Source organism: Rhinolophus hipposideros, assembly GCF_964194185.1.
Source record: "Rhinolophus hipposideros genome assembly, chromosome: 5".
NCBI lineage: Eukaryota > Metazoa > Chordata > Mammalia > Chiroptera > Rhinolophidae > Rhinolophus > Rhinolophus hipposideros.
The window spans coordinates 50,062,611-50,081,159 of record NC_138051.1 but is presented as its reverse complement, the minus strand read 5'-3'; the positions used below and the strand labels follow the sequence as shown (position 1 = coordinate 50,081,159).

General features: G+C 35.7%; 1 protein-coding gene across 1 annotated transcript in view; it reads right to left on the bottom strand.

Annotated features, from left to right (window-relative positions):
- Window positions 1–16,706, bottom strand: part of LOC308497882 (transcription factor 12-like) — a gene marked incomplete at its 3' end in the record, with an annotated part of 212,086 nt that extends 195,380 nt beyond the window's left edge. The window contains exon 1 of the mRNA XM_081048968.1: window positions 16,161–16,706. The remainder of the gene's footprint in view (window positions 1–16,160) is intronic.
- Window positions 16,707–18,549: the final 1,843 nt, after the last annotated feature.

Genomic DNA, 18,549 nt, shown 5'->3' with positions numbered 1-18,549 from the left:
TAATCTACTGTTGATTCCCTCTAATGTATTTTTCACTTCAGTTATTGTAGTCTTTATTTTTGCCTGGTTCCTTTTTCTATTTTCTATTTTATGTTTCCTATCTCCTTGTTGAAGTTCTCACTGAGATTACTGAGCATCCTTATAACCAGTATTTTGAACTCTACAACTGGTAGATCGCTTATCTCCATTTTGCTTAGTTCTTCTTTTGGAGCTTTGTTCTATTCTTTCCTTTGAGACATGTTTCTTTGTCTCCCCATTTTGGCTGCCTCTGTGTGTTTGTTTCCATGTATTAGGTAGGGCTGTAATGTCTCTTGGTCTTAGTAGACTGGCCTTATGTACTAGATGGAGCTCAGTGGCACAATCTTCCTGGTCACCTGAGCTGTGTACTCCAGATGTATCCCTTGTGTGGGTTGTGTCAGCCCTCCTGTTGTAGTTGAGCCTTGGTTGCTGTTTGTATGTCAATGATCAGGATTGATTCTCAGGCTGATTTATTGTATGGGCTGTCTGTGACATATGTGGAGGAACTATCGTACAGGGGCTGACCCTACAGAGGAGGATTTGCTTCAGAAGGGCTCTGGTGCCTGCCAAGTGTGCCCTTTGGGTGTGTCATCCCTGGAGGCAGCTGGGTGACGTTCTGGTTGGGTCAGAAGCTGCCCACCAGGTGTGCCAGCCCCAGGGCTTCCGGGGATGGGCCCCACCCCAGGCCAAGTTCAGCTGCAGCCTGTGCCCTTCCCTGGAGCACCTGGCCTGAGCCACAAAACAATCTGAATATGGCTGCTGCTCATTCTGGGCTTAGAGGTGTCTAGAGAGGCTAAACTGTGAACCAAGACCAGATATCACTAGTGCCAGGCTTATCGCTGCTCAGCCAGAGATACAGGACATGCCGAAACCAGATTAGGATTTGAGAGATTTTAGCAAAGTCGACAGGATTTATATGGAAAAGCCACTGGAAGAGGCTTGGGTGTGCCTGGAAGTTGGGTGGGGTGAGGTCTCGGGGAATCAGGGCAAACGAAAGGCATTAACCACTTTGATGTCTCGACACCCAGATATGGCGTCTGCCTGTGTCTGTATTTTGGGAAGGGTGACAGCTCAACAAAGAAACAATGGCTTCCACCAGTTCCTTTGTCCAGGAGAAAGCTGCTGCTCCAGCCCTCGCCCTGAAGTCAGACAACTGAGTTCCTCCCCATATATCCCTGCTGCCTTTCAAGCTTCTGCCCCAGCACTTGAGCTCAGAGCAAGTGAGTTTGTCAGCAAGTAAGTCCATGTGCAGGTCTTTTAAGAGGAGTGCCTATGACTGCTGCTGCCCTCGTCATACGCAGCCACAATTTCCATTGGTTTTCACAGCCAGAAGTTATGGGGACTTTTCTCCCTGGCACTGGAACCCTGGGCTGGGGAGTCTGGTGTGGGGTTAGGACCCCTCACTCCTCCAGGGGGGACCTCTGCAGCTGAGATATCCCTCCTGATTTTTAATGGTCCCACACCGGTGTGGGACCAGCCTGTTCCACATCTCTGCCCCTCCTACTAGTCTTGAGGTGCTTCTTCTGTATGTCCTTAGTTATAAGGCTTTGACTCAGCTAGACTTCAGGTGATTCTCAATGATGGTTGTTCTATAGTTCAGTTGTAATGTTTATATGGTCATGAGAGGAGGAGGTAAGCACAGAGTTTACCTATTCCACCATCTTGACCAGATCTGATCCTTTTTTGACAAGTGTTGATTGAAGTCTGGACATTGTGAATTTTTCCTTATTGGATGCTAGGAAATTTTGTATTTCTGTAAGTATTCTTGAGTTTTGATCTTGGACACAATAAGTTACTCTGAAATAGTTTGATCTTATTTAGTCTTTTTTTAAAGATTTGTTAGGCAAGATTGAAGTAGTGCTTTATAGCAAATTATTCCCCACTTCAGAGGTATGATCCCTCTGTGCACTCTACCCAATACCTTGTGATTTATTAGGTTTTCTAATAAGGCTAGTGGGACGGTATACTGTATACTCTTTTGTGTTTGTCTTTCTCTACTCCAGATTTTATCTGTAAGACTTTTCTATGTTGTTTCATGTATCGGTAGTTTGTTTATTATTTATTGATGTTAAGCATTGCAGTGCATGAATAAACCATAACTTACTTGCCAAATTTATTACTGATGGACACATAGGTTGTTTTAGGTTATTATGAATAAAATTGTTATGAACATTCATATACAGAATAGTTTGATAGGTGCTATGACAGACATATGCACTAGATGATGTGGCATCACAAATGGATATTTCTGGGGAAGGTGAAGCTTCAGCTGAAATTTTAGGTGAGTGAGAAATGATTAGATAAAAAAGCAAAGGAAAAGTTTCTAGACAGAGGAAAGAGTCATGAGGGACTTGGAAGAGAATCAGCAAGAAATTATAGAGAAATGGGCAGAAAGGAGACCAAAGTAATAGGTAGATACTTCCACGATAAATTAAAGGATACAAACTCTACTCTGAAAAATTTCAAAAATGTAGTCACATAATCAGATTTTTTTTAAAAAATAAAAGTATATCTGTGGAAGAATGGATTGGCTGATGGTGAGATCGTGAGGTTATTGCAATAATTCAGTTCACAAGTGATGAAGCCTGAACTAAGGCAAGAACTGTGGGAACAGCGAAGAGGGGAAAGATTTGAGAAATCTTAAAGATATAGACTACTGGGGAAAGAGAGGAAAGAATCAAAGTTGTTTGAACTTGGGTGATTTGACATGGTAGTCCATTCACAAAAGTTTGAAGAAGAATAGGAGCATTTTTAAGGGAAATTTGGTGAATTAAATTGGAAATGCAACAATTGAAGACATTTTTAAAAAGAGTATTGAGGAGGGGCTTGCCATTAGATAGCAAAATGTTATGTTATGAAGCTACCTAAGCCACCACGGTACTCTACCAAAAAAGATTTGAATTTGAAATTCATGTATGATAAAGATACTATAAACAATGTTAAAGAACAAATGACAAACTGGGTAGAAAATATTTAAAAATAGTAGAAGAAAGATAAGTATCTATAATATATCATCAATTCATCAGACAAATAAGAAAATGACAACAAAATGTAACAGGAAAATAGGTAAAGGATACAAAGAGGCAATTTACACAAGAAATACAAATGGCCAATGATTGTAAGAAACTGTTAAATCTCTGCCTAAGTGGTTATGCCTAAAATTCAAACCATGAGATGAAATTTTAGCATCTCAGAGTAGCAAAAGGTGAAATACTTAAGCTGTCAAATGCTGGTTTGAGACTAGGAAAACATTCACATATTGAAGAGAATGTAAATAGGTGCAATCTTTTGGAAAGCAATTTGGCAGATATTTTTTTGACCTTGAATCTGTATAGGACCTTATCCCTCAGAAATATTTGCACTACAAAACAAAGATATACTTCCAACGATACTCATTTCAGTGGTACTTATAATAGTGAAAACTTGGGATAATGTAACTAGGAGTTTGATAAATTATGTTACATCCATACAATTCATGTATTTATAAAAATGAAGTATATCTATACAAGAATAGAAAGATATTTACAATAAATATGTTGTGAAAAGGTCAACTTTCAGAAGATAATGTCAGGTATGATGTCATTTTTACAAATAAACATTTATTAAATGTATTATGTACTGGCAACTATTAGGCCATTGACTAAGGATCCAGCAAAGAACACGATAGCCAAAGTCCCTGAAACTGTGGAGTTAAAAAGTTGTTAACGGTGATTACAACTGGGAAATGAGATATTGGCAGTTGGGGGTGGGGTAAGAAGGATGTTTACTTTTTACATATTTGGACTGTAAAATTTTTGCCAAAAAGCAACTTTTGCTTCTGTCATTTAAAAATTAAGATTTAGAAGAAAACGTTTTACAATTCAAAATTATATTTTCAAATATTTAAAACAGTGATAAAGCTAATTAACTTTTTTAACAGTGTGAAGAAATGGGTACTCTCATACTCTCCTGGTGAGAGTACATTATTTGCTTAAGCATTTTGGAGGGTAATTTGGCAATATATTTTTTAACCTTAAAAATTTACTTTGCTACAAAAATTTTACTTCTGGGAATTTATCTTAAGGAGAAATGTAAAAGTATGAAAACCCTACAAGTATGTGCATTACAGCTTTTTTTCATAACATAAGATTAGCAACAACCTAAATATCTTTCATCATGGGATTTCTTAATTAAATAGTGGTATATACATAAAATTTTAAATGGTTGTTGGCATCATATTGGTTGCTACCCTAACACTCATTTTCCTATTCTCCCTTGCTAAGGGAGTTGCCATTTTTTCAGGTATTGAGTGGTAATGTGATCAGAGAAGGTGGGCATAGTCCAGGGAGTGAATTGTGAGGATGATGGTAATCCTATACCTGTGTTTGGTTTAGAGGTTAACAGGCGATCTATTTCTGGTCAATGAGACATGGAGGCATTTCTCCTTGGAGCATTTGGGAAGGTTTTCTATCCTGATAAAAATAGATATATGAGGAGAAAACCCAGCTTATTTCTATTTGTCTTTGTATATTTGTGTGAGGATGGAAGAACGTGGTACTTGGAGCTCTGTAGCCATCTTATGACTGAGGGAAAGCTGTAAGAGTCACAGAAATGCCAACCCAAAGCCTTGCATTGTTGAGTGGTATACCTAGCTTTAAAACAATCTAATTCAAATCATTTTAATTGTTTACTTTTCTTTTTGTTGGGTTTCCTGTTATTTATAAATGAATTCACTCTGTCTGATAAAGCTTTATATCATGAATATTGAAAAGAGCTCCAACTCTGGAGTTAAACAGTTCGGGTTCAAACCTTGGGTTGCTCTTACTAGGGCTACTCACTATTAGACCATGAACTGTTTACTCAAATTGTCAAAGCCTTAGTTTAATCATCTGTAAAATAGGGGTAATAACATGGTTTCTATCTTATGAGATTGTACTGTGAACTTTAAGTAGAGGTAAAGAGTTTTTAGCATAGTACCTTTAATAAAAGCTCAGTGAATGTTGACTATTAATAAGCAGAGTAACAATATTAATCTATACTGATATGAGAGAATGTAGATGTTATAGTAAGTGGGAAAAGGTCTACTATGTATGGTAGTTAGCATTTTATGAAAATAAATATATATTCCTAGAAAAAGTCTGGCAGCATATAATAAATAAAATGTTAATAGCAATTGTTATCTTTGGGTGTTAAGATTACTGATAATTTAAATTCTAGTCTTTTTATTTTCTTAAATGTTCTAGAATTTTAACAATGAGCATATACTTTTTTATATATATTTTTTAAAAGCTACTTAAGTTTGTTGGGAGGTGGGAAGAGGCAAAACGAGTAGAAGACCTACATAGAATATTCAGAAGAAAAAGGGAGAATTAGGGATTAGTACTGTTGCAGAAGCAAAGGGAGGAACTGATTTTAAGAAGAGAGTGGTCAACATTATTGAATGGTTCTGAGGATTGGCTAGTCAGATAAACACTAAAAAACAGAAGGAAAAAATCTCCAAGTGAGAATTTTCACCACTTCTCTCAGTGATGTTTTCCCACTCTCTTGATGGTGTATTTTGATGAGCAAAATTTTGTAATTTTAATATGACAAGAAGGAATCAATAAAAAAAAAGAATCAATCTTTTCTATCATTGTCAGTGATTTTATGTCTTAGAAATAATTTCTTCCCTCAAGTTCAGAAAAATGTTCTTTTACATTGTTTTCTAAAATTCTTAAAAATTTGCATTTCATGTTTAAATCCATAATCCATCTGGAATGAATTTTGTGTGTGGTATGAAGTAGACATTCAATTTTATTTTTAATGTATAGATAACCAATTATCACAGCCTGATTATCTTTACCCACTGGTATTGAGTGGTACTTCTGTCATGTAAGTGGTATATAGGAACCAACTCATAGTGATTTGTGAAAGCTGATTATTAGTATCTTTCTCCAAATTTGTATTCAGCGAAATCACACTGGTAGTTTGAAATTAGTCAGTTTGTAGTATTTAGACCATGGAAATCAGCAAACAACTACAAACCAAAGCTGTTTGAGCTGGAGAGCTGGCTTGTTCATGATAAATAGTTTTTAAAAAAGAATTCTACATTTGGGTTGCTGATATTTTAATTATGATTGTTGCATCTATGTTCATGAGTGAGATTGATCTGAAATTTTCTTTCTTACAATACCCTTGCTTGAATTTGGTGTCAAATTATGTTATCATTATGATTTAGTTGGGGAATGCTTGGTTTCTATTCTTGGGACTAGTTTGTTTAAATTGAAATTAACTCTTCCTAGTAAAACTCACAGGTAAAATCATTTGGGCCAGGTTTGTTTCGTGTGTGCATGTGTTTGAAAAAAATTTAAGGTACTCAAGATTTTCCATTTCTGTATTGATTGTAAGACCATTCATGTTTTTCTATTTTCCAGTTTTTTTCCTTGAGTTTGTTTTCTACGAATTTTTCGTCTTCGCTCAGATTTATTGGCCTAAAGATTTTCTTAATATTCTTATTTTTTTAGTTTATGCTGCATCTACAGTTATTTCCTCTTTAATAGTTCCAGTACTTTAACTTGTCTTTCCCCTTTTCTTGATCAATCTTGCCAGAGGTTTGCCAATTTTATTAGTGTTTTCAAACACACCCCTTTTCTTTGTTAATGCTCTTTGGTGTATATTTGTTTTCTGTTTCATTACTTTATGTGTTTATTGTTTTCTCAATTTAATATCTTTGTTCTTTTGCTCTTTTTATGATGGTTTAAGTAGGGCTTATGTCATTAATTTTCAGCTTTTCTTTTTTATAAGACATGGCTATATACTTGTATTTTCTCCAGTACTACAACTTTTGATGTATACTATTTTTGTTACCATTTAGTTCCATTTTCTTCTAAATTCTGTCATATTTTTCTTATTCCATGAATAATTCGGAAATGTGTTTTGAAATTTTCAAATGTAGATTTAAAAAATATATATATATTATTTATTTATGATAGCTAGCATTGTAGTCAAGATGTATTCTCTATGATATTGATTCATCAAAATGTATTGAGACTTGCTTTGCCTTCTAATATAGTCAATTTTCACAAATACTTCATATGTATTACAAAGATAGTATTTTTGTAGTTGTTGGGTGCAATGTTCTGTATATGTCCATTAAATCAAACTCATTCAACTATTTTTACTGATGTTTTTATCTGTTTGATCGATTATTAATAGTTTATTAAAATCTGTTACTTTGATGGTGAATTTGTCAATTTGTCCTTGTGATTATGTAAATTTTTACTCTCTATATTTTGAAACTAAGTTATCATTTATTCAAAATTTCCCAATATTTTATTTCAAAAAAGACTTCTACATAAAACTTGAAAGAATAATTCAATAAATATCCAATCCATACGTCTTTCACCTAGATTGACAAACTGTTAACATTGTGTCATAGTTTGCTTTCTTTATTTCTGTATGAGTATTATGAATTTATATCTTTTTAAAGTTGAATTGAAATTTATATAACATAAAAGTAACCATTTTAGCGTATAATTCAGTAGCATTTAGTACATTCACAATGTTGTGTAACCACCACATTTAAATAGCTCCAAAACATTTTTGTCACCCCAAAAGAAAACCCTGTGCTCACTGAGCAGTCAATCCTCATTTATCCTTTTCTGTAGCCCCAGGGAACTACCAATCTGCTTTCTGTCTCTGTGGATTTACCTATTATAGATATTTCATAAAAATGGAATCATACAATATATGATTGTGTCTTTGTGTCCGCTTTTATTGTCTGGTTTCTTCCACTTAGCACAATAATTTTGAAGTTCACCCATATTGTAGCATGTATCAGTACTTCATTCCTTTTCATGGCTGAGTAATATTCTCACACACATACACACACACATTTTGTCTATCCATTCATCTGTTGATGTACATTTGAACTGTTTCTAATGGCTGTTGTGAATAATGCTGTAGTGAATGTTGGCCTCAGCATACAAGTATCTGTTTGAGTCCTTGTTTTGAATTCTTTTAGGTATGTACTCAGGAGTGCAATTTCTGGGTCTTATTGTAATTATATGTTTAACCTTTTTAGGAACTGCCAAAGTGTTTCCACAGTGGTTGCACCATTTTACATTCCCACCAGCAATATATGTGAGTTCTAATTTCTCCACATCCTCAGTAACACTTGTTATTTTCTGTTTTTGTTTTATTATTATAGTTATCCCAGTGGGTGTGAAGTGGTATTTCATTGTGGTTTTGATTTGCATTTCCCTAGTGACTAATGATGTAGAGCAGTTTTTCATGTGCTTGTTTACCATCTGTATATTCTTCTTAAGAGAAATGTCTGTTCAAGTCCTTTGTGTTTTTGTTGTCAGGTTGTAAGAGTTCTTATATATTTGTGACACTAGAATCTTATCAGATATACTTTATAAATATTTTTCCATTCTGAGGTTGTCTTTTTACTAACTTAACAATGTCTTTTGAGGTACAAAAGTTTTTAATTTTGATGAAGTCAAATTTACCTGTTTTTTTCTTTTGTTGCTCCTGCTTTTAGTGGCATCTCTAAGAATCCATTGTCCAAGCACATGAAGATTTACCCCTGTTTTCTTCTAAGGGTTTTATAGTTTCAGTTCTTACATTTAGGTCTTTGATCCATCTTGAGTTAGTTTTTCTATGTGCTGTGAATTAGGAGTCAAAATTCCTCCTTTTGCCCGTGGATATCCATTTGTCTCAGTACCATTCATTGAAAAGACTTTTTTGTTTTTTGTTTGTTAGTTTGTTTTTTGCCTTTGAATGGTCTTGGCACTCTTGTTGAAAATCAATTGGCCACAGATGTCTGAGTTTATTTCTGGACTCTCAATTTTGTTGCCTTGGTCTTCAGACCTATTTGCATGCCTGTTTTGTTTACTGTAGTTTTGTAGTAAGTTTCTAACCAGAAAGTGTGAGGCCTCCAAATTTGTTCTTCTTTTTTCAAGATTGTTTTGGCTATTTGGAGACCCTTGCAGTTCAATATGAATTTGAGGACTTGCTTTTCTATTTTGCAAAGAAGGCCACTGGAATTTTGATAGAAATTTCAGTGACTGTAGATCATTTTGGGTACTATTGCCATCTAACAATACTGTTTTCCAATCTATGAACACAGGATGTCTTTCTATTTATCTCTTTAATTTCTTTTAGCAATTTTTTATACTTATCGTTGTGCAAGTCTCTTACCTCCTTGGTTAAATTTATCCTGGGCTATTTTTGTTTGGCAGATGTTATTTTAAATGAAATTGTTTTCTTTAATTTCCTTTAATTTCCAGATTATTTACTACTGGTGTATAGCAACATAACTGATTTTTGAATGTTGGTCTTAGGCCCTGTAACTCTGCTGAATTAGTTTATTAGCTCTATTAGTTCTTTTGTGACTTTCTTTGGGGAGGGTGATTTTCTATATAGGGCATAATGTTATCTGTGAATAGGAATAGTTTTACTTCTTTCCAATTCGTATGCCTTTTTTTTTTTCTTGCCTAATTGTTTTGACCAGAACTTCCAGGACAGTGTTGAATAGCAGTTGTGATATTGGGCATCCTTGTTTTGTTCCTGATCTTAGGGGGAAATCTTTCAGTCTTTAAACATTGAGTACAATGTTAGCTGTTTTCTAGAGGGGGTTTAGGTCTAGCAGATTCTTTTTTCTGTTTTGTTTTGTTTTATGTTTTCCTGTGTTTGTAATATATTGGGCTTCGTGACTCCAAAAATTCATGTCTTTAATCATTTTGGAAATAATATCTCCTTCGTTTTTCCATTGATCTTTCAGTATTACTTTTAAAAGTATTTACTTTTAGATGTTTTTACTGAGTGCTATGTGTTCATCTTTATTATATATATTCTATCTCTGGCTTTCTGTTTTGTATTCTGGATAGTTTCTTAGGAACTATCTTCAACTTACTAATTATTTCTTCAGCTCTATCTAACCTGTTATTTACTCCACATACTGTGGTTGTGTGTGTGTGTGTTTTTAATTTCAGTAATTACATTTTGTATTTCTAAAAGTTCTTATTGGTTCTTTTATAACTCAGCTAATTTTTTTATAGACTCATTCTTTGGCTATATTTTCTTTTATTTCTTTAAATATATTAAACATGTTTATTTTATATTCTGTGTCAATAATTTTTATATCTGAAGCTTTTGTGAGTCTTATCCTGAAATTTTTATGCTGACATTGTTCACAATAACTTATTCTTCATGTCTCATTATATTGTACTATGGGTTTCAGTTCCTTGAAACTTTTTTAGTGGAATTTTTTTGAGGTTATGTTGAAGTTGAATTTCTTGGGAGAGATTTGTTTTAGTTTCTGCTAAATGTTTGGAACACTACTAAGCTAGAACTAATTTGAATGAAAATTTCTACTTACATTTTTGGGACCATTCAGATTCTATAAATTCTGTCACCAAACCCACTTGAGGTTGGGCTTGTAGTCTTGAATTATCAAGAATAAGTTTTTTTTTTTTTGGCCTCCTTTTATGGCCAAGACAGAAAATTTTCATTCACATCTTCCGCTGTGGGGTGGATTGTTTTCAACTCACTGAGGATGTTGCTTTTTTGGGATTCCTTGCTTCATAATATAATATAACATAATATAAATATAAATATAAATCCAGCCTTCTTTGGGTCTACATTGTCTCTTATCTGTCATGCTCGGTGGCTTTTAAAACTAAAGCTCTAGGCCACCAGAGATTGACAGATACCCAAGGCAGGAGCTGGCTTTGGATCTCTCATATCTCTCTGGATTCACGAAGCCCTCCTTCTTGCTCTTTATTTTGGCCTCTGAGAATCTCTCTTACAAAATTTTTTTTTAATTTAATGAGCATTTTTAAGGTGCTTTGCAATGGGGATTAAAAATTTTTTTTTGATAGCTAGTCTGCCAGGAACTGTAACTTTATATTGTTTCTGAATAAGAATAACCTGTACCGAATTTAGCTTAATCTTTCCCCTACTGTTAAATGGTCATGTTGTTTCAGTTTATTAAGTATACTAATAAAATGAACATCTTTGTTCTCTATTTGTTGCTTTATTAATAGTTAGATTATTTCCTTGGAATAGTTTTTGAGTAGGATTTCTGGGTGAAAAAAATGACTATCAATCTGAAAGAAGTTTAAAAAGTAGAATCTACAAGACTTGCGTGTAGGAAGTGAGGCAGAGGAAGGAATCTAGTATGAGACTAAAGTTTTTGGCTTAGATTACTGGGTAGATGATGATGTCATTAATTAAGATTGGGAATACAGGTTAAGGTGGGTGTATGCGTGGGGAATGAGAACAAGTTCAGTTTGGACATGTTGTATCTGAGGTGATTATAGGTCATATAGGCAGAGAAATGTTTAGTAGGCAGTGGGAAATACAGGGCAGAGGCTCGGGAGAGGGTTTGGGGCTCTTGAAATAGATCTGGGATTCACAAAGTTGGGGTTTCTAGATCGTTGGGATCCACCAAGTATATTTTCAGGGGTTTGTGAATTATTGATTTTTATATTCATGCTTATATTCATGCTTTCATTGCAACAATAATCTGGATCATCTGAATGATCACCTTACTTCAGTGTCTACATTTGTATTTATGTTTATAAACTTGCTGGTGCCAAGTATCACAGAGCCAACCTTACTACGTAAATGATGCAATCAGGTCAAGTGAAGACAAAATGGTGTCATCATGTGCTTACCCATATGAATGAAGGGTTTATAGTAGTTTGGATAGAGAAAAGTGGTGGGAGAACTGAATCATCACATGGTACACATTTCTGTTTAAATTAAGAAGAACCTATCTTATTATCAGTGAGCCTCATATTCATATTGTGTATTGGCAGTTTAGTTTTAAGAAAACAACATAATAATCCACATAAATTAATGTTTATTTCATATTATGAGTTTTTTAGATTTTTAGTTTTATTTGAATTCATTTTATAAGGATTTTGGTTGTATATTTGTGTAAGAACTATAAGCATAAGGAATTTATATTTAGTTTTATATTTAAATAAGTAAATAATACTATAATAAAAATAATTTTGATCAGCCTTGAAAACTTAAGACAAAATTTTCCTTTATAAGGTATGTGTTCATTATTTGTGTGTGAGAGCTGAGCAATGGATATAAGTGGGACTTGTCCAGAGAAAGTACAGAATGAGAGAGAAAAGGTGTTGAGAAAAGAACCTGGGAAGCATCAGTAATTAAGGAATGAATGAAGGGGAAGAGAAAAACTTAGAAAACCAATGTTAAGAGGAGAATACGGAAGCTGAAAGAGAAGAGAGTTCTCAAATGGAGGGAATTGAAATAGTCCTTAAAAGGCACTGATGGTCTTTGCCCAAACATTTTCAGTTGAATAGTAGCATCAAAAGTCATATTTTTGAAGTTGAAGGAATGAATAGGAGGTGAAAATGTAGTATCAGTGAGACAACACCTTTCCTAAAATAAGCTTGAGTATGATGAAAAGGAAAGAATGTTTCTGGAATGGGGTATAAAGTCGTGATACATGCAAGTCCTTAAGCATGTTTATGTGCTAAAAAGAAGGGTTAATGAAGAAATGCTTCCCATATATGTGAGAAGAAATAATTAACACAATAAGGTCTCAGAGGAGATGGGAGTCAGTATGATACAGATAACAAATGGCACTTTACCCTTGAAAAGTAATGATAATGTTCCTTTAAGATGAGATATGAGGAAGTTTGAAAGTAGAAACTGGAATCATGCTTGGTGACTTTTAATTTTCTATGAAGTAGGGGGCCAGAATTATGGGGAGGTAGTACTATAAGGTTTAGGAAAACAATGGTGAAGATTTGTAAGAGTTGTTATGAGAAATGGGGAGGGAACTTATCAGCAATTCTGAGAACCTTTCTGAGATCTGGGTTCTAGTTTTGGCTGTTCCCCTTACTCGCTCTGTAAATTGGACAAGTAATTTAACATGTCTGACTATATGTAGAATGAGGAACTCGGACCAGGCAATTTCTAAAGAGCATTCTACTCCCCAAATCATATAATTTAGAAGTCAGGCACTAAATCCTTTATAATAAATAATCTAACATAGTAAATACTTCACTTTCCCCTTTTAAGAGTTAAGAGTTACTTTGGGAGAAAAAAAATAGGCCATTTTAGACTATATTTAAATTTGTAAGTCCACATGGAAAATTAAAAAGCTAGTTAGAATAGAAAGGAAAAAGGAATCGAAGACTTATTTTCTTTTCTCCTTTTCAAACACACCAATCATTCACTGAAGCCAAACGACACTCACAGAAAGATGCAGGTACTAGGACAAGAAAAAAAGGTGAAAGAAATTATTGTCAGTGTCATTTTGGCTTTTAGCTCCTAGGAGTTTGTAAATGAATTCCAGCTATGGGTTAAGTTGTTGAAAAATTTTAACGGAGGAATTGAGGAGAATGAGGCAGCTTAGAGAAATTTCTTGTCTGCTGTACATCTTGAAGGAAGGAGTGGTTCTGAATAAACAGGCTTGATAATGCCTGAAAATGTAAATTTAATGGGTCCCTTCTCTTTGTTCTCAAGAATTTGTAAATAATTAAACTTTTTAAAAATTTAATTTAATTTACCAGTGGAAGTATGAATCAACCAAGTAATTTCCTGAAGATCATATCTGGTCTTGCAAACAGAGTTAAGATCACATCCATCAACCATGGATACCTAACTCTTTATTTTTCTCTTAAGAAAGTTCTTTACATAAAAAAGACCAAAACAATCTTCAAGAGCTGTCTATAACTTTCCTTAACTTAGTCCAGGACTACATGATTCACTAGGCAGCTTAGCCCGGAACACTCAGGAGCTGCTTTTATGGAGCTGTGTGCACCTAGTATACTCCACAGCACCCTGCTTTCGACTAGCCACGTCTCCTAGGAAGAGGAGGAGACCTCCAGCATAAGGAAGGGTTCCAGACCTGACAGTTCTCACACTGTTGATCTATTTACTTCTTCTTTCACCAGAATGTGAGTTGTTGGGCAGAGAAATCATCTAACTCATCTTTTATCCCTAGAGCCTGTAACAGTAATTTCACATAGTATCTTCCTAATTTCACATAGTATCTTCCTAATATATATATGCTTATAGGATAAATGAATGATGTAAATCTATGATTCAGGGTTCCAAATAATTAAAGGCAGAGTGTATAAAAATTTCTAAACATTCTTAAGGTATGGGAAATAATAGCTTTTTTTTCCAGTTAGGCTAACAAAAAAAACGGCATCTGGCATATTTGAAAATTAAGAATAAATATAAATTTTTGAATACATGTATGAGCATATGTTGTTTTGATTATCTCCACACATCTCTTGCCAGGCAAATTTTTCTAAAACACCATCTTTATTTTGTTATTCTCCTGATTAAGGACTCATGATGGCTTTTAGTTGCATAATGTATTGGTTTAGAGCCTTAGGACAATCTAATGAAAAGCAGAGTTTTCAATTAAATCCAAGATTTCATCAGCAATATGTAATGGAAATTATATAGAATTATGTAGGCATAATTATTAAGTACTTATCTGAATGCAAGGGACAGAAACTCAATTTAGTTTAAGTAAAAAAAGAAGAATGGAAAGGAAGGAAGGAAGGAAGGAAGGAAGGAAGGAAGGAAGGAAGGAAGGAAGGAAGGAAGGAAGAGAAGGAAGGGAGAGAAGGAAGGGAGAGAAGGAAGAAATGAAGGAAGAAAAAGAAACAAAAAAAGAAAGGAAAAGAAAGAAAGAAAGAGAGAGGGAGGGAGGGAGGGAGGGAGGGAATAAGGGAAGGAGGGAAGGAGGGAGGGAGAAAGAAAGAAAGAAAGAAAGGAAAGCCTACATTAAAATATTTCCTTGAGTAAATGGGAAGTCCAAGAAATTGCATGTGGCTGTAAACATGGGTGGTTCCAGAGGCTCAAACAGTGTTGTCAGCTCTCTGTTTTCACCCTTCAGTAGGATTTCTCCTTTATGAAGGCAACCTCCAACATAGGGGACATCTTCCCAATTAACTCCAGAGGAAAAGTTTTGGGGAGAACTATGCTTAGACTAAATTGGGTCATACTCCCATTTCTCAATCAATTACTGTGGTAAAAGAATGGACTGTTTTGACTGGCTAAATATGGGTCCCGTGTCTCAACCTTGTGGCCAAGGGAAGGTGGGGTTCTATGATGGCCATTTCTTTCAAGATCACTTGGAATGGAGTAGGGAAGTTCTCTAAAGAAAAATGTGTGGCTGTTTCCGAAGGGAAATGTATGGGCAAAAGTAGCAGTACACCAGGGCTGAGATGGAGCTTGTATGTGCAGGTCTGATGAACCAGCTGGCATCCATTCAGATTGCTCAGGGGTCCCTTCTGAGTGTCTAGTGTACATGCTGTACCATTGTTAACTATTTTGAATATCATCCCTGCATGACAGCCTCTCACCACTTAGGAGTTAAAAATAACATATGCATTGCAGTATGAGCACTGTTGAACACATAAAAAGGACATTTATCTTTATGGAATAAAAAAAGTTTTGCACTTAAAAATTTTTTTTGGCAGGGTGTTTTACAAGGCCGGATCACATTTGGAGCAGGGAAAGAGAATTGGTGAAACCCAGTGCCCTTTGTTTCTCTTTAAGAAAAAATAAATAATATGTATATGAAACATTTAAATCATATTATCATTCTCCCCAATATCTAATCATGGTTTGACTTTCTGATAAGACTGAATACTTTTGTCAGCAGTGACCTGAGGGAAACATGCTCCAAAGCAAAGCTAAGTCCCAAGTCCCTCACATGCCCTTCAAAAGCAGTCATCCATTTAATTTGATCTATTAAACAAACTTAGCAGTTGGGAGGCCCACACAGTGAGAAAGTCTGCTTAGAGATGGAATTTTGGCTTTGATTGGAATCTTCTGTCCTTTATTAGACAACCATAAGCTTCCAATTATACACACCATCTTCATTTCAAATATGAATTTATAAAACCTTATGAATTTTCATTCTTAGCAACAGATTTAGGAATCAAAACAAGCTCCTGTCATGAACAAATATGAGGGGTTTTCTTTTCTCTTTCTTCCCTCCCCTTTTTTGCCACATCCCAAAAGGGCATTGATAATTGACCAAACGTCTACTGTGTATCCAGAGCTGTATTCTATATTAGCTACTTGGAGTTATTAAAAGAAAATTTGAAAAATAATCCCTCTCCTTGAAGAATTGAGGTAATATGTCTCAGGAGAAAAAATTGACATACCTGGAACAATCAGGTAACAATCAAATGACTTCTCCATTTCAGTGTGTTGAAATTTTATCCATTCTTGAAGATCTGTCTCCATAACTTTTCTTAGCTTTACTTGATTGCTTGAATGCCAGGCAGGACCCACATTCCTCTGAACCACCGACCCAAATACTTGCCACTTAAAATGTCTTTACTAGCTCTTCGTCATTTATAGGATGCAGTCCAGGCTCTAGCTTGATAAGGAGCCTGAACCACCTCTCTTGCCTTATCTCCCCTTGCCCTTTCATTTGCACACTGTTTTGAAGGCAAACCAAATCCTAGTACCAAAACCCAACCTGATTTAGTAAACAAAACAAAACAAAGCCAAAGTTACCAAATGCTGTGAATTTCTACATCCAGTCTTCACTGCCTAGAATAGCCTTTTTCCTTCCCTTTCCTCCAAGTTGGCCCTTGGTAAACTCCCATTCATCCATTAAGCTACCTCAGACATCACCCTCTCAATGAGGTCTCCCTTTCTATCTTCTAGGTTGTGCTGTCTCTGTCTTTTGTAGCTGTGTCTGTGATTCTGGGTGGTAGTGATTTGCTTTCATGCCTGTATTCTCCTTCTAGACTCAGCCCCTTGGCGGCAACACCCATGCTTTACCTATTTTGGAATCCTGAGTGCCTAGTAGGAGTGCCAGGTACACAGCAGTCCTCCATAAAATGTCATTGAAATGAACTGGGTTGCACTGAACTAAGTAGGGGTATTTCTGAGAAGACTTGAGGTAGCTGAAGATCCTACCGGTAACTGAACCTGGGTTTTATGTCAATGTTGAATTTGGGTGGGGGGAAACCTTAAAGAAGGGGGAAATGACAGGATCAATGTCCCAGAGGTAAGGATGAGCCTGGAAAAAGCTGAGGACTGTGGATCATCATATCAAGCTGGAGCAGAGGCTTTATAGTGGGAAGTGTTGGGAAATAAGGTCAAAAAGGCCAGGCTCGGCCATGTTATGGAAGATACTGAATGTCAAGCAGAGGAGGTAAAACATGATGTAATAAATACTACAATTCATGAAAAGAAAACTTTAGAAATATCCCAAGTATCAAGTATCTGTGTGTGAAATGAACCTTATTTCTTCTACAGTCCTCTATTATGGAACTTACCTTGTTACTGTGGGTATGTCAGTGGTCTCAGTTGGCCGTGAGTCATCCGGTCGTTTGAGGCAGAGTGCGGTGCACTGGAGTCAGGAGCCCTGGGGTTGAATTTCCTCTTTGGTACTAATTTGTTACTTGATATGGTGAAATCGCTTTGCGACTCTAATCCCCCGCCGTGTTCTCATCTGTAAAATGGAGACAGAAGATGGGTGACGTGATTCATGAGGTCCCTTTGATCTCTAGGAGTCTATATGAGCAAGATAAGTAATTCTTAACTAATTTATTAATCTGTTTTTGCCCCGTGGTTTTGTTGGTTTATTTACCTGTTTTCTGGGTATCAGAGTTACTTTATTAGACTGGTCTCTGACATCCCACCATCTCCTCTTCTGAGACCAGCCTCTGAATTCTTGACCTACTTGTCACACCTAGAAAGCCCTTCCCAACCCGGTTAAAAACCCAGCTCCAGTCTAATATCTTTCTTAAAACTTTTCCTAACCTCTCCAGGTCTTTGATATGTATCTCCTTGCTTTTGGTGTTTAAAGATATTTTGTCTTGAGTTATTCTGTGTTTCATATTGAATTTTCTCTCTCCAATTAGTTTGTAAACATCTTAAAATAAGGAACTGTTACATGCAATGTTTGTTAATCTTCCCTACCCCACTCCACCCCACAAGCACAAAGCTAGGCACAAAATAGACATTTAATAAAGTTCTTGAATTTTGAACTGAATGATGTACAAGGAATATTAAAAATAGAATAACCAAACCATCAAAAGGACATCTATAGGGCTTGGAATTGAAATAGTGTAGCATATCAATGATTTTGTAGATAGTATTTTGTACCCAGCAAAAGACTGCTTTAAGATAGTGTGATCTGTGAGGTTTCTGGCCTGTGGGTTTGAATTAAAGAGTGGGTGGTACTAGGGCCAAGAGATATTCCAGCCAACTCAAGGAAAAGAGAAAACAGAGAACTGTTTACTGAGTGACTTTGCTGTTGGACGTGTCCCAACTGCAGCTTGAGAACATTGGGCAGAGTTACCACCCTGCTGCCACCACCTCTGCCAACTTGGATAAGAAGCAGTGAAGTTGACCTGTCTTTTGGCTCCGGAACAAGGCAAGGGAGCACACCAGCAGGCATAGGAAGGAAGAAGTTGTGAAATGAAAGACATGAAAAAGAGATGCCTGGGATCCTCTTTCCTCTTTCCCCCCACTGCTCTGAGTCTTTCTCCTGCCTCTTTGGTACCTACAGAGTGGAAAAAACCAGATCGTCGC